A 16,927-nucleotide genomic window follows, 5' to 3' on the forward strand; every position below is an offset into this window, starting at 1 on the left:
TGGCGCCACTGGCACCTCGAGTACATCGCGGAGCTGCAGCAGCGGACGAAATGGCGTCTTCCCGTCAGATGCCTGCAACAAGGCGACCTGGTGTTGGTGAAGGAGGACAATGTTCCTCCCTTAAACTCGAGGTTCGCACGCGTAACCAAGCTTTTCCCTGGAGCTGATGGATTTTCCCGGATGGCCAATGTCGCCACCACCTCCGGCTCCTACAGGCGAGGTGTGAAGTACCTTTGCCCTTTGCTGGATGACGCAGAAACGGTTTTGGAGCCTGACGTCTCCAACGGCCCCCAGTATGTCTAGGCATCCGCCTAGCGACAGCGGCGCAGGGACGGCATCAAGAAACCGGTTCCCCGATCGAGCGCCGTCCCCGCGCCCCTCCTCAGAGCCGGGGCCCCGTCCTCTTCTACCTCGAGCGTCGTACGCGACACACGCCTCCTATAGGCGTGCTATTGTCCTTTTCTTTATATATTTTGTACGAGTCATTGTAATAACTATCAAAATATATACTTTAGAACCTTTAGATGGTTTGATTTTTTGAAGCCCCAAGACCCCAGTCTTGCACAAAGGCGGTTATTTTAATACAACAAACCAACACTTCTAATTGACTGTTGGTATCAAGTTGGTATAGATAATTAATATAAATGTTGATTAGGTAGTCAATACTTGATTGTAATTATTCATAAAAATTATAAAAGGAGCAGCAGTTCGTATACGTAAAAACCACATTGAATATTATATTTTCGATATTGTTTCTGAACGCTATAAATTCCAACATTATTTTCATCAATATGTGCTTCTTTTCGTTCGGTAATGCGAAGAATTTTATTACTCGTTACATAATAGATGGATACCTACAAGAGATAAATGGAATTATTTTATTGGAAAACTTTTTTGATATTATTTTTAGGCAATGTGGTGAGTTGATACGTAATCTTCTTAAACCATACTTATAATACTTATTAATATTATAAATGCGAAAGTAACTCTGTCTGTCTGTCTGTTACTCAATCACGCCTAAACTACTGAACCAATTTTTATGAAATTTGGTATGGAGATATTTTGATACCCGAGAAAGGACATAGGCTACTTTTTATCCCGGGAAAATGATGCAATCCCGGAAATCCCACGGGAACAGGAACTATGCGGGTTTTTCTTTGACTGCGCGGGCGAAGCCGCGGGCGGAAACCTAGTAATATAATATAAAACGCAAAAATGACTGACTGATTGCCTGATTGATTTAATAATGCACAGCCCAAACTACTAGACCGATCGGGTTGAAATTTGGTATTTTCTTTAGATTGCAAGCAATTGGTATCCGGTAAAAGGATTTTGATAAATTCTATCCCCTTAGTTGGGCGAAGCTGCGGGTAATAAATAGCTAGTTATGTAAATTGCAATTGAATCGAATGTATTTTATAATTCCAGTAGATACTTTTATTATAATCTAAAATTTAAACAAGTGGGTATGTACTAATCTCTACGATATTACTTCACTAAATTATGTCTCTGTATAGTAATTATGCGTTATCGGTTCGTTGTATTTAAAATTTCAGAGAATTGTATACAAATTTAGAATTAAAATTAATTCTCTTTTGATACTGAAAATTAAACTGATTCAGAGAAATGTATGGATACAGCAACACGTACATACCAGCGTTTGACAGCATTAAAAGATTATCATGTACTCTCTATTGTTATTTTGCATTAATATTTATGTACAATATATTAAAATTCGTGGTTTTAGATACGTTTCGTGTAAGTGTTGGAATAACATTCCACCTCCCATTCGTAGTTTAGGATCTGTCTATGCATTTAAAAAACACTTAAAAATTAAACTAAATCATCACCAAAATCAGTTTCCTCCTGGCTCACGCGTTCTTCCCACTTACACGGCGTATATTACATAACTGCTGTGCCTGCTTGCTTCATCAGTGTCTAGTGCCGGCGTATAAATAGTTCTTGTGTAGTTAATGGTAGTGTTATGTATATATATATATATATATATAAATACCAACTTGGGCACTAAGTTGATCCAGCCCGACTGCCGTGCATTGCCGACTCCACCTTTTCCCCCATATTACTCGACTCCGGTTGCATAGATCTTGCCCGGAGTGGCAACGGCGCAAATATTTGAGCGATGTTGCCAAACGTATTCATAGAGAAACTGATATACTCAACATTTTTATTGCTAAGATCTCGAACTGAATCGACTCCGTAACGGCCGAAATTCAGAAACCCATAAACACTTGTTGGGTCCGTTTTATATACCAAATCCAAAGTCATATGTTGATCAGATCCATTTATATTATCAAAATTACAGCTTTATTTGATCCAACAAAACGAAACTGTATATTAAGTAACATAGATTATTTTTCGTAAACCCTACAGTATTTGTTGGCTCCGTATACAAACATATTATAGTTAGGTAATGTTCCATACATTGCTAAATCCGCCTAGACTAGACGAACTCGACTCCGTAACGGTTCAAATTTTGAAATGCTCAAACACCTCTTGACTCCGTTTTATATACCAAATCATAAGTCGTATGTTGATCTGTTCCATTTATATTATGCACTTGCATGACATTGACATGGGGATATGAAATTAGGGCTAGCAAAAAATCATACAGTGACGGTGATAATTCTCAAGTAGTATGCATCCTACAAATAACAACCTACCTCTTGAATCATCAGTAAATATCAATATAATTATCATAATATTTATTAACGTGTAGCGTTCGCCTATGCCCTGATTTTGATATCAATCTGATAAAATAATTAAAATGTTAGATTTAGGTCAAACAAATGACGACTCATATTCCTGCACAAATTATCCATTACGGAGTAAATATGAGTGTACGCAGATCGCCAACACGTTTAACCAGCAGTGGTGCAGTGGGTACTGCCGGTGGATCGCATCCCGATCTATCGAAGCTAAGTTCGTTTTCTACGAGTTCTACGCCAACTGATACTCAAATTACTTACAGAAAACGGAAACAACCGCTAGAACAAGATTGCAGATTTAGTGATGATATGAAGGATATTCGGTCCGAGTTGAGCCGTATTAGTACATTACTTGAAAAATATGTATGCTCAAATGAACAAATAGTAAACAAAATTCATTAAAAGATTTCTGAGGTAAAAACACAAATTACCGAAATTAAATCGTCCAACGAACAATCCTTGAATTTAATTCGCCAAAATACGAATCAAATCAATGAAATTAAGTCATCAGCATGTATGATAATTAGGTACTGAACAAAACATATTGAAGAGTACTATTTCTCAATTAGAATCCCAGATAAACCAGGGTGAGAGTAAAATAAAATCACTGGAATTAAATCTTCAATCAATAAATCAGTCAGCCAACGCATCGGGTTTTACGTCTAAAAATCAACTTCATATAAATTAAAACTTAATCAAGGAACTACGGGACAGAAAGAGCCGCGAAAAAAATGTAATTTTTACTGGTTTCCCAGAATCGACATCTTATAATTCAGAGGAGAGGAAATCTAAAGACAACTACGAAATTTTAAAAATTACCTCACTAATAAGTTCAGACCTACCGAAGCCAGTAAAAATATATAATTATAAATAACCTTAATTCAAACTGTAGTACAGGTCTTGATAGTATTAATACTACAAAAGCAATTAAATGCATCAAAGAAAAATTAAATCATACCTTAAGCGACTGTTTTAACCAAGCCATAAGTCAAAGACGTTTTCTGGACTCGTTAAAAATAGTGAAGGTAACTCCTATCTGTAAGAGTGGCTCAAAATTTGAACCTGGTAACTATAGGCCAATTTCGGTTTTGCCAGTATTGTCAAAAATATTGAAGAAGATTTTACACACGAGATTAGAAAAATATTTAGACTCATTAATTTTTATAACAGTGCGTCAATACGGATTTAAGCCAAAAAGTAACACTCTGTCAGCGACTATGGACCTAACTATTTAAAATAAAACAGAACATTGACGCAAACAATATAGTTTTGGGGGTGTTTATTGACCTACAAAAGGCCTTCTCACGAACTTTTAATAAAGAAATTAACATCCATTAACATTAATGGTAAAGCACTAGATATGCTGAAATCATATTTAAAAAAATCAATCACAAATAGTTAAAATAGATAACCACGATAGCATTCCCTTACCAATTACATGTGGCATACCGCAAAGTTCGATTCTAGCCCATTGCCTTTTTTTAATTTATATTAATAATTTACAAGATTTAAAGCTAAATGGTCACCTAACACTTTATGCGGATGACACCTGTCTGTTTTATTTTGGTCCCTCTATACATGATATGATAGCGCAAGCACAAAATGATTTAAATAAATTAAATAAATGGTTTCAATGCAATCTACTAAAAATAAATATATCTAAATTCAAAGCTCATAACAAAATTATTCCACCACACGCTCCACTTTGTATTAGAATATAAAACCCACGAGAAATACCTAGGTTTGTGAATCGACAGCTCTCTGAAATGGAATTATCACATCGACCACCTAAAAAATAAATTATCAGCACTTCTTAGATCTCTGCGTAATATTACATCTTGCATTCCTCATAAATTACGCCACACCATCTACAACACGTTTGTAAAGCCGCACGTAATGTATTTAATAGAAGTATGGGGGAGTGCTTACAAAAATAAATTAGCGCCACTCCAAATTTTACAAAATAAAATCATTAAAACTATCTTTTACTATCCTCTTTTAACTAAAAAAAAATCTACGACGACACTAAAATAATGAATTTAATACAATTATACTTTTATAATACGTGTATGTTCATCCGCAAAGCGCTACATAAAAACATAAATACAAATATTATATTCTCAACATCAAATCGCCACTATCCTAATAGACGAGCTAGCTATCTTGCCCTCCCGAAGATCCGAACAAATTATGGAAGGCGAACGGCAACATACGTTTCTATAACGGGAATAAATGTCTTTAAACCTTCAAATGGCTAAGGCCGCAAGCGACCAATGGCTGAGCTCGGTGGGCTCTGATTGGCTCATTTGAATCGGATCAACAAGAGCTAAAACGCAAAAAAGGTGGATTTGTATAAAAAGCACGTAATTATTATTATTACTGATGGTGACACTTGTGGCTCCGTTCGGATCCACATACGGACGGTGGTGTGGCAATGGATCCACAAATACCAACCGGATCAACAAGTGAAAACGGATCAAATAATTACTAACTATATGGCACGTTTGATCAACATAGTGCCCGTGGAGATATCTATATATATATATATATATATATATATATATATATATAATATGTGTGTATGTATGTATGTGTGATATTATGTGTATATGTATATGTATTATGTATAAACGATTATTTGTTGTATACTATATTATATAAATATTTATATCCGTTCGGGCTATATTGACTGGCAGTCGTGCTCTGTTATTTGAGCCGCAAGTCATTTGTATTACTGGTCCTCACTGAAAACCAGTGTTGCAGAAACACTCTGTAACTTTTGCTGACGTGGGGACCCTTTTGGCATCACATTAACTTTATTTGCTTTTAATTTTAATTTTTTATTTTATTTTGTATTTCTTCTTTTTGTTCGTTTTTTATTATAATTACATTGTTTGTCAAAATTGGTGCCAAATAAATGAGTTTGAGTTTGAGTTTGAGTTTGAGTAAAATTAGTGGAATATGAACTATGCGGGGTTTCTTTTACAATACAATATGGGGGTCTTCAAGCGTAGAGTGAACGGATACTAGGGAAGTGCGTACCATCTTAGACCACATCTTTTACATCAGGATATTGTGGTCAAGCGTTTCCCTATCTACAATAAAATAAATAAATACAAATAATAAATAAAAGTTCATTTATTTGCCTTAACAATTAACTTAAAACTATTACAAAGGAACTAAATATGTGAAGGTGTAGCATTTTCGTTGTGAAGTAAATATTATAAAGCTGAAGAGTTTGTTTGTTTGAATGCGCTAATCTCAGGAACCACTGGCCCGATTTGAAAAATTATTTCGGTATTAGATAGCCCATGTATCGGGGAAGGTATAGGCTATATTATATCATTACGCTAATAATATCAACAGGAGCGGAGCGCAGCTAGTCTACAATAGAAAAAAAACTACACGGTCGATGTCGCATTTGGAAAGCTATTAACGCATATAATAATCAACGTAATGCAGCCAGGAGAAAAAATAACTTCTAGGTATCATTAAAAAACGTACATCACTACATAATATAAAACAAAGTCGCTTTCTCTGTCCCTATGTGCCTTTGTATTTGCCTTTTAAACTACGCAACGGATTTTAATGCAGTTTTTTTTAATAGATAGAGTGATTCAAGAGGAAGCTTTTAATATATTATAATTTATTAGGTTTTAGACAAAGCGATCGAAGCCGCGGGCGGTAATCTAGTTTCAAATAATACTTACTTCATACAATGGTATTTCAATATGCTAAAAGATATCTATGTTAATAACATAGTACATTATTCATTGATTGATACTATTCCAAACTTTATTAGTTTCGCAGTTTCAGTTCTGAATATTTGTAGTCGGTATTTCAATTTTATATTCAACAGAAGGAATATTGAATAGTTATCAGTTTTTCCTACTAGCAATGAAATTGCGAGAAATAGTTGCCCCTTTTTTATGTGAATTAATTGGATGGTATTTTTTACATACATAATACAGGGTTAGTTTTCAATGACCAGCCAAAATTTAAAATTAAGATCTAGATATTAAATCGAAGGTACATTTGAAATATTATTGTCGAATAAAAAAAATAAAATAATAGCATTCATTTGAAAATGTCTCAAAAATTTCCTAAATCGTAAACACGCGATAATCAATGCACTTGTGTACGTGCGCGCATCGCCAAATTTATGTGTGCGCTAACTTCTACCTATCTAGGTTGTTGAACTGAATTGTGCTTTTGTAATGTCCACACGTTCGCTTTTTAGTGGCGGACAGGAATGAAATCTAATTTAAAAAAAAAACTGTTTTTTTTTTCATTAGATCGAAAATGTTATCGATTCTGAACCATTTCTGAAAATTTGGCCGGTCATTGAAAACTAACCCTGTATATTCTTTCTTTTTTCCTTGTAACATGTTTTATGTCTAAATCTACTCAAAAACATGATTAATACAGCTGAAAAACTACTTATGCTACTAAAGTAAATCAAACTATTTTATCTATGTACAGTTAGCATATACAATATACATACATGTCACCGGAAGTGAACAAGATTCGTATTTTCTAGGAAATATATTATTATAAACTTTCGTAGGACTCTAAACGAGAGTTAAGTTGTATTATTTTACGCCCACATCCGTAAGAAAATTCACACACAAATTCACAATAAAATATTATATTTCATGGTAAAAAGAAATTAACACATAATATTATTGTAATAGTTAAAGTTGTACCTCACGTTCACCCGCACTGCTCCGCTCCTGTTGGTCTTAGCGTAAATATATCTAATATATAAAAATCAATGCCACTTTTCGTTGTAATTCCATAACTCGAGAACGGCTGAACCGATTTCGATAATTCTTTTTTTATTATATTCCTTGAAGTACGAGGATGGTTCTTATGTAGAGAAAACGTTAATATGTACCACGGGCGAAGCCGGGGCGGACCGCTAGTATAGTCTATAAGCCTTTCTCGATAAATGGGCTATCTAACACCGAAATAATCTTTCAAATCGGACCAGTAGTTCCTGAGATTAGCGCGTTCAAACAAACAAACTCTTCAGCTTTATAATATTAGTATAGATAGTAGATCCATAATTTTAGGGTTCTAAACCACACCAAGTATTGTAGACTGCTACTCATAACAACACCATTCATTTCGAGTTATCTTCAATTTATTAATGCTATAGCAAAACCCCATATGCCGTATTAAGAGATAGACAATTGCGTCGACGTTTCAATCAAGTTTGTGTTCACATCCGTGGCCATCTAGATTGCTTTTCAGATGGACCCCGTTTGATTTTTATCAGTTAACTGTTTCGATATCTTTGAAATGGTTTTTGTGAGGGAATAATATTTTTGTGTGATTTTTATTAGAAGAATGTAGGTAGTATGTTTGTCTATATGTATACCTTAAGCTTATAAACAAAAGGTCTTTAATTAATTTCTAATAATAATTTACACTTTAAATGGTTATTTTCTGTTGTATTATTTATCTATCTAGTCCACTTTTACTTATAACCTAATCAGAACACCACAACCTCGAATAACAGACAAAAAAATCAATAGTTATTCTAGTACTTATTTAGGCTTTCGTCAAGTCATTATCAAATAAATGTACCTACATACGTAGTAGGAACAACCATAAAGAATTTATTTGAAAATAACAGAGCTATCAATAAATTTTGAGATAAAAGAAAGGCCTATTGTAACGTGATCCGTATATCCTCTTTATCCGCATTAAGGCTTCGTGAATCGAAAGCTTTATTTGGATATCTGTCACATAGAGGTTACATGTATGAATTTAGCTGGTGTTTCTTTTGTTTTAATTTAAATGAAATTACAACTAAATGTAAAACTAGAATTTACTAATTGAGGTTTAATTTTAATCGATATTGGTTTCGGTTTAAGTGGGAAATTATATCCGCCAGCCGCGGGACGCTCGCTTCGCTCGCTCGGGTCTTGCGGCTGCTCACAGTTAACCTAACACATAAATTATAAATAAATGTTATTATGACCATCGTTGTTATTAATATTACGATTCCAAAAATAAGTTAATATTACTAATTAACAAAACATTATTGTATTTACTTTAACATATCACGACAGAAATTAATATGTTTTTAATACCTATCCACAATAACACTCATACAAAATAAGTTCCAATTTTTATCTATCAAATAAATAAACATTTCTGGTGTATTCACTAAATGTAAGTAGGAACTTTTATCAATAACTCTGATAAGGAAGATTGTGGCCAAAGTTACAACAAGTTAAGGAATATAAGATACTTGCCTGTATATTTTTGGCAGGGGAGATAAAACTTTTATCATATTATATGTATTTCAGTATAATATTATGTATCGTATACGAGAATATACCAGTACTAACTTATTAGACTAAAGGTCAGTCCCGGCTTCGCTCGTGGTACCACCGTTTCAGAAAGCACTATTTAAGGAGAAGAACCGGCAAGAGAGTCCATAATTGCTCTTTTTAAATCAAGTCAATAATTATTACAATTTAATTTTACATAATAATATGTAACTATATGTAGTTACATATTATTATGTAGAATTATATTATATCAAAATAAGCCAAAGAACTGTCCGTGGTTCTTACGCGACAATCCTGCATGGATTTTCATCTTCCATATATTCCTTAGTGTTGTAATAGGCTCTCTGAATTAGTAAGCTACGATTATCGTATGCAAACAGACAAACTCTTAAGCCTTATATTATTGGTATAGAAACTAGCCGCTTAATATTGGTAAATCAATTAATGTTCAAACATTATCCAAAACGGACAAACTGTTTTAAACTTAAGAAATAGACTAAGAAAAATTATAACGTAGACATAGCAAATACACATTATATTAGCATATGATATTCACTAGGTCATTACGCTAATAAATCATACAATAATACTTCACCTACAAACCAAAAGAAAATTATCCGATCATTTTCCATTTTATACTAAGCTCGGAATAATTTTAAGACCAGAAAGCAGAATTTAAGAAAGTCATAAATCTGGTGAGCAGCTGTTTGAGCCGAGATCAAATATTGATTTATGTTCCGTAACTTATTCTCGAACATTCTAGAACATTCTAGAAGCCATTCACACTTCCTACTGAAAGCGTTTGAAATTTAAGGAATTATTTTAATATTCAGTTTAATCGAGGTAATATAGTTTGCTATTATAAAACTAGTGATTTTCCTGGTTAAATATTCTTTGTAAGTTTTTGTAATTGTTAAAAGTTGTTTTAATTAATATAGCTATACAAATTAGATAGGTAGGTAGGTACGTGTCAAATTGTTTGTTGTTATCTCCTTAGTTATTGAAACGATTTTAACAATTTTTAAAAACTGTGTAATGTGCATAGTTTTATCCATTTTGAAAGACAAGCTAGTTTATATTACTATTACGAAATAGTAGTATTAGGTAACAATGAATTTATAAAAACATCGTGTTAAGTAAAACACGATTTTAAGCAACAATAATATTCAGGGAAAACTATTCAAAAATATTGTAATAGAATCGATTAATTAGACCAAAAACGTAACCCATTTGCATTGCAATATGATGCTAATCCTATTTAATTAGAATATATTTTGTTCATTTCAGGTAAATAGGCAATCAATCGTGTTTAAAATCCGTGAAACAGAGTTCATTAGTATGATGTTTATTTATATACTAGCTGCGTCCCGCGGTTTCACCCGCGTGACTCCGCTCCTGTTGGTCTAAGCGTAATGATATAATACATAAGTTTGAACGCGCTAATCTCAGGAAAAACTGGTCTGATTTGAAAAATTCTTTCGGTATTAGATAGCTAATTTTTCGAAGAAGGCTATATTATATCATCAAACTAAGACCAATAGGAGCGGAGCAATGCGGGTAAAACCTCGGGGCATAGCTAGTTCCATTGTATTACCTTAATTCTCAAAAAAATTTGCACGGAGATTTTTTTTATTCTCCGTGCAAATAGCATCCGCAAATAAATTACCAACGGGACTCGAATAAAGTAAATGTCATCCGCATCATAAAGGCATATCAAAGACGGAATCTAAAATAATTCTCGCGATAAATTAAACAAAGTCAATTGAGCCCGTTTCATACAGTTAACTAGCACGGATCGTCGGCTCCTTTGATGTACAGTGATTCATAATAATTTAACAATTTGGAGCGCATTCGATGATGCCGAAGCTTTGAAGTTTGTATGGAGATGGTTTTTACGTCGTGTTTTAAACTTGATGATGTGCGTAGAAGTTTGTGTGTGTGAGTGTGTATGCATGCGTACTACCCACGTACGCGTACATGTGTGTATTTTTCTGCGTATATGCATTATGCGTGCGTGTGTGTGTGTTTGTGTGTGTATTGTGTTAGTTTATACTGTTTACGTGTTTGTTTGTGTGTCTATGTGGTTTATTGACATAAAGCAGTCGAAGGGGACGAAATAGATACCAATTTACGTAAATGTATTACGTGATCAGGGAAGCAAACTAAACTTGGAAATTAATATTAACAAATAACTACTGACAAGTGAGTAAATACTCTATGTTTAATTAATGAATGATATTTAATTAATTATAATTCTATAGACAACTCAGAAATATATCATAGCATAAAGAGAGCAGTAGGTACCTACATTATTTTGTGATCAAACCTAGACAAATTCGGCAATTTCATTGAGAAAACACGTAAAAGGGGCTCTATGGGCAGAACGACATCTGCCAGGGCATTTAGTTAATTATTTCTTTACGCTACATAAGAGCACTAGAATATCTATTATTTGCTTAGACAAAGCCAAGCAAAGATATACTATATATAACAAAGGCAAGTATCAACTGTAGCGAAATAAGCGTGTAACGAAATAGGCGCACAACCTGAATACCTTTACCTGATCAGAAACTTGTAAAGCAATTCTGAAGTTTGCAACTTCCTTGATTGTTCCTATTTTTCTTGTGATACATGTAACTAGCTACCCCAGTTCTTGTAGTTGTTTAGAGTATGTAATGTAATTATGTTATTAGTAACTGTGACGCGCGTTTTTTATTATAGCTCATGTGCTATCACTACATAGTATAAAACAAAGTCGCTTTCTCTGTCCCTATGTCCTTTGTATGCTTAAATCTTTAAAACTACGCAACGGATTTTGATGCAGTTTTTTTTAATAGATAGAGTGATTCAAGAGGAAGGTATATAATTTATTAGGTTTTAGACAAAGCGGGCGAAGCCGCGGGCTGAAAGCTAGTTTGTAAATAAAACACCACAGCCAAGTAATACTTAAAACTTTTGTAAACCTTTTTTACATTTCATAGTTGAAATAAGTAACATAAAACGAAACAACAAAACTGTCATTAATTTATTCAATGATATTTGATCGAAGTTCGTATTCGAAAATGAAATGAACAATAAATTCTTGTTAGCCTTTACGAGATTTTATTTGTTCGGACAGGTCTTAATATTGTTCGAAATAAATTGCTAGAAAGATAAATTTATTTTTTAATTGTGTTGCTTTTGTTTTTCGTTACTTTTACTATGTTGCACCCGATCTTTATAAAGTTCGTTAGTCTATATTGTTTCCACTGCATCATGCTGATCTATATCTACTAATATTAAAAAGCTGAAGAGTTTGTTTGTTTGAACGCGGTAGTCTCAGGAACTACTGGTAGTAGGAAGGCTATACCTAGGCTATACGCTAAGACCAACAGGAGCGGAGTAATGCGGGTGAAACCGCGGAGCAAGGCTATAATATCATGAAGATTTAGGTCACAATCCATCACAAGGCCGAAAATCAGATTATAGATGTAAAGAACGTTCAACTTTTTTCTATGTTGTATACTAAGTATGTTTATTATGTGGATAACATGAAGACAGCATGATAATTCAATATTTGAAATTAGCACTGTATTTGAACCTCTGACTTTTTGATTGGCATCTTAACCCTTAGCAGGTATCGTGGGTCAAATTTGACCCAGAAGCGCACATTTTCGGTTATAATTCTTTAAATATTTATGCAACGACTGTGCGCTTCTAAGTATTCTCAGTGCGTCACTAGCTGCAGCGGGGGGTGGATGTGCAGCACCGTGACTATCTTAGGAGCGGAGGTATGTAGCTTTCTGGGTCACGTTCGACCCACGACACCAAATAAGTAACTTTTTTCACTGAGTGTAATTACTTACTTTTTTGTTTTATTGTTTATTTGTACTACATTGGAGGGCTTTTTGAACGACAGACAAATCGAGGAGTTGATGGACGACTTAAGTGATGATTTGGAATTGAAAAATGAAAGAATACCAAATGTAAACCAACTTTGTGACGACAAAATCATCAGCGATCGAGACAATCCCTAATCTGTTAGTTGCTCAGAAGACAGTGTATTTGGAGTAAGTTCTGACGACAGTGAAAACGAAGAGGAAATACGAGAATAATAGAAAATATACGAGGAACGAAAATACGAGAGATGAGAGTGAAGAAGATGAGGATGATATTTGATGGTAGAAGTCATTTTGGATTTGGTTGTCATTTTTTTTATTTTATGCTGATTTCAGAAGCAATTTATTTTTTTGTTATAATAAAGATATGAGAAGTGCCATAAATATATTTTAGTTAAAGTTTTTCTAACATTTCTATTTTTTTTTATGTTTTAAGTGCACACTAACCAAAAAGTGCCATAAAATATGGTTAATTACAAATCCGTGTAAAACATGATATTTTTTATATATTCTAAAATTAAATAAAGTTAATTTTGTAAAAAAATATTTTTTTATTTCTTATCTAACCATATTTTATACAAATAATAAAAAATCTACGTTCTACAACAGATTGTTTGGTATGGGTAGAATTTGACCCACGATACCGGTAGTGTTGCCAAAAAAGGCGATACCAGCTAAGGGTTAATTATGTTTAACTACTGCAACTCTACACCTACAAATAACTTTACGATGAAATATATAAATAAGTACTGTCTTTCATACAATTATTTGAACTTACTTGTTTTATAAATAGCTTAGTTCCGCTCCCGAGTAGAGGCGGCTCGTCCTCAGGAGCGCTGGTGCAGTGAACTCCCATAAATAATTATAATAAAGTCATACCTGCTCATTATTTAAAATCTATCGTAAAAAACTCCAATGCTAATATCATAAAAATAAGTAACTTTACACATTACAAATAAAATACATTACATACACTCTTGTTCATTTAATAAGTAACGCGCGAAAAGGAGCTTACGGAGCGCTCTCGATTGCGCTCCTATGAAACAACATTCAGTAGAATACTCTCGCGAATGCAAATTCGGGGATTTTCTAATTTTGCTAAATAATAATATATACAGTTCTTAATCAGTAACTGTTGAGAGTGGACGTGTTAATTGTTGCAAATAAAATCACAACTCATTATACAAAGTAATCTGACCCGTATAGTAATAACCATTTGATATTTTTTCTATCGCCGTATCTATCGCGACAGCCCCCGCTCCACTTCGAGTAAAGAAGAAGTCCGATATTTTTTGACTCGCTCTCTGCTACAACGGCCGTTCCTGCGCGTCACCGGTGAGTCGTTATCTCATGCCTACAACATCAACCAGAGATTGTCAACCTTTTTCAAGATGAATAACATAATATTATGCAAACGCTGCGATAATAAAGTCATAGAAGGTGCACGTTGCTCCATTTGCCGTATACATTTCCATTATAACTGTGTCTCATTAACGGAAATTGGTTGGCGAAGACTTGGAGCCGACAGGCAAGCGTCGTGGACATGCTCGGAGTGTAAACCTAAATCACACATAGCCTCCCCGAGACCTACTCCATCTGAAGATCTCGACACAGAGAAAGTTTCGGAGTCGTCGGTCGGCCAGCCCGCCCTGGAAAGGATTGAAACGATTTTACAAACTTTGGCGCACCTACCGCAACAAGTGAACCAGCTACGCTCGGAGCTAGGTGACCTAAAAACAAGCATTGATTTTCAAAGATTCGAAGATCTGAGTACAAAACTAGATAATATAGACTCTAAATTAAAAATAATAGACAATTTGACAAAAGAAATGGACACATTAAAATTAAAAATTGGAGCATGTGAAAATCGTATCATTAACCTAGAAAAAAATTTAGAAGTGCGTGACAACTTAATAAAAGACCTGCAAATAAAATCACATACTATTGAAAAAGAACACAGATATTCACAACAGCAATGTCGTTTCCTAAATATTGAAGTGGTTGGTGTACCGGAAAAATCGAATGAAGATCTTCCACAACTTCTACTTCAAATTGCAACTTCAATAAATGTCAACATACAAAAAGACGACATCGAATTTATCACCAGGGTCCAGCCGCTTCACTCAAACCCCAATAAGCCAAGAAGAATCATAGCCAAACTAAAATCAAGAAATATTAAAAACAATATAATTGCCAACTTTCGCAAAGCAAATAAAAATAAGGGTTTAACATCTAGCGACCTCGGATTTGAAGGTAATTCATCAAAGATATTTATAAATGAACACTTAACAATTGCGAATAAAATTCTATTTAACAAATGTCGACTTCGTGCGAAAGATAATAACATCAAATATATATGGATAAAAAACTGTACCATTTATATGCGCATGAACGAAAAATCGCCCCCAATAGCTATAAGCACCGAAGAAGAATTAGAAAAATATTTATCAAAAAACTATTAATGTACTTAATTTTGCGTATTTGTAGTGTTCATTTTGTTATTTTATATTATTACTATAATATCAATGTAAAATCTCAAATTTGTATAAAATTAATAATATTCTTGTATAACATACCGACACATCACACATACACATACATCATTTATAAACACATATATATTATTATATCACATATTATTATATTGCAGATAATTTTCAATAAAAGGTTGCGAGCTGCTGCACTCCGTATACACCTACCCGTTTCGCTTAACTTGTTTCGAGTCCTCAGCGTTTTAATTTCAATTCACCCTCATAACAATTTTATTTTTTTCTACTTGTGATTTCACTTTTATACATTCTTAAAAATGAAATTTCTAAACATTTACTATCAGAACACTCGTGGACTCAGAACTAAATTATCAAATTTTTACAAAAATATCGAAGCGAACAATTATGATATCATAATTATAACTGAATCTTGGTTGTGTGAGGGAGTGTTAGACTCAGAAATATGTGATAGCCGTTATGACGTATTTAGGCAAGATCGTAGACGTAATAATATGAAGGGAGGCGGAGTTATGATTTGTATAAAAAGATGTTATTCCGCATTTCTAACAAACGAGACCCACGTTGGTGACGTTGAATGTATTTGGGTAACGATTCCCGGTCATATTCTAAGTAGTACGCTATTAAATCAATATTCAAAAAACGCGGAATTTCACGTGGGAGCAATATATATTCCACCGAACTCCAAAGCGGCCAGTATATTGGTTGACTTCAACGAATCCTTCGTTAACTTCCATTCGAGTAGGCCGAATGACTCATTTTTATTAATCGGAGATTTTAATTTACCTTTTCTCGCGTGGACGCCTGACGGACATTCGAATAAAAATAGCTCTAATACACTCTTAATGCGAACCGCTGACGATTTTATGAATTCTATGTATTTATCCGGACTCTCACAGTATAACTTCACTAATAATTGTTGCGGAAACATTCTTGACCTTGTTTTTTCGAATCTTTCATTAATTTGCGAACAATGCGACTCATCTTTAGTGAATATCGACAAATTTCATCCCCCATTACTAATAACCATCAAAAACTATAAAATAAAACCCCTGCGTAATAATCCACGGATCATAAAAAAAATTTTTAAAGCTGATTATATGTCAATTAACTCGGCACTCGGGAAGATTGAATGGCACCGAATTCTTACTAACGGGACCGTTGATGATGCGGTTAATGGTTTTTACAAAGAACTTAACTCAATCATAGAAAAATACGTACCCTCTGCGCGGGTGTCAGGTCGTTTTAAGTACCCTCAATGGTACACCCCATCATTAATTAATATCATTAAAGAAAAATCTAAACTTCATAAAAATTGGAAAAAATTTAAAAACCCGAATGATTACGCAGCATTTGCTTTACTAAGAAATAGGATTAAAGTTTTACAAGAAGAATGTTTTAAAAATTATATTAATAGGTGCGAAAAAGAAATAATTCATAATCCTAAAGAGTTTTGGAATTTTGTAAATAACAAACGCAAAAACAACAGCTTGCCATGTCGTATGGTATAT

The sequence above is a fragment of the Colias croceus genome, chromosome 25, assembly GCF_905220415.1.
Source record: "Colias croceus chromosome 25, ilColCroc2.1".
Lineage (NCBI taxonomy): Eukaryota > Metazoa > Arthropoda > Insecta > Lepidoptera > Pieridae > Colias > Colias croceus.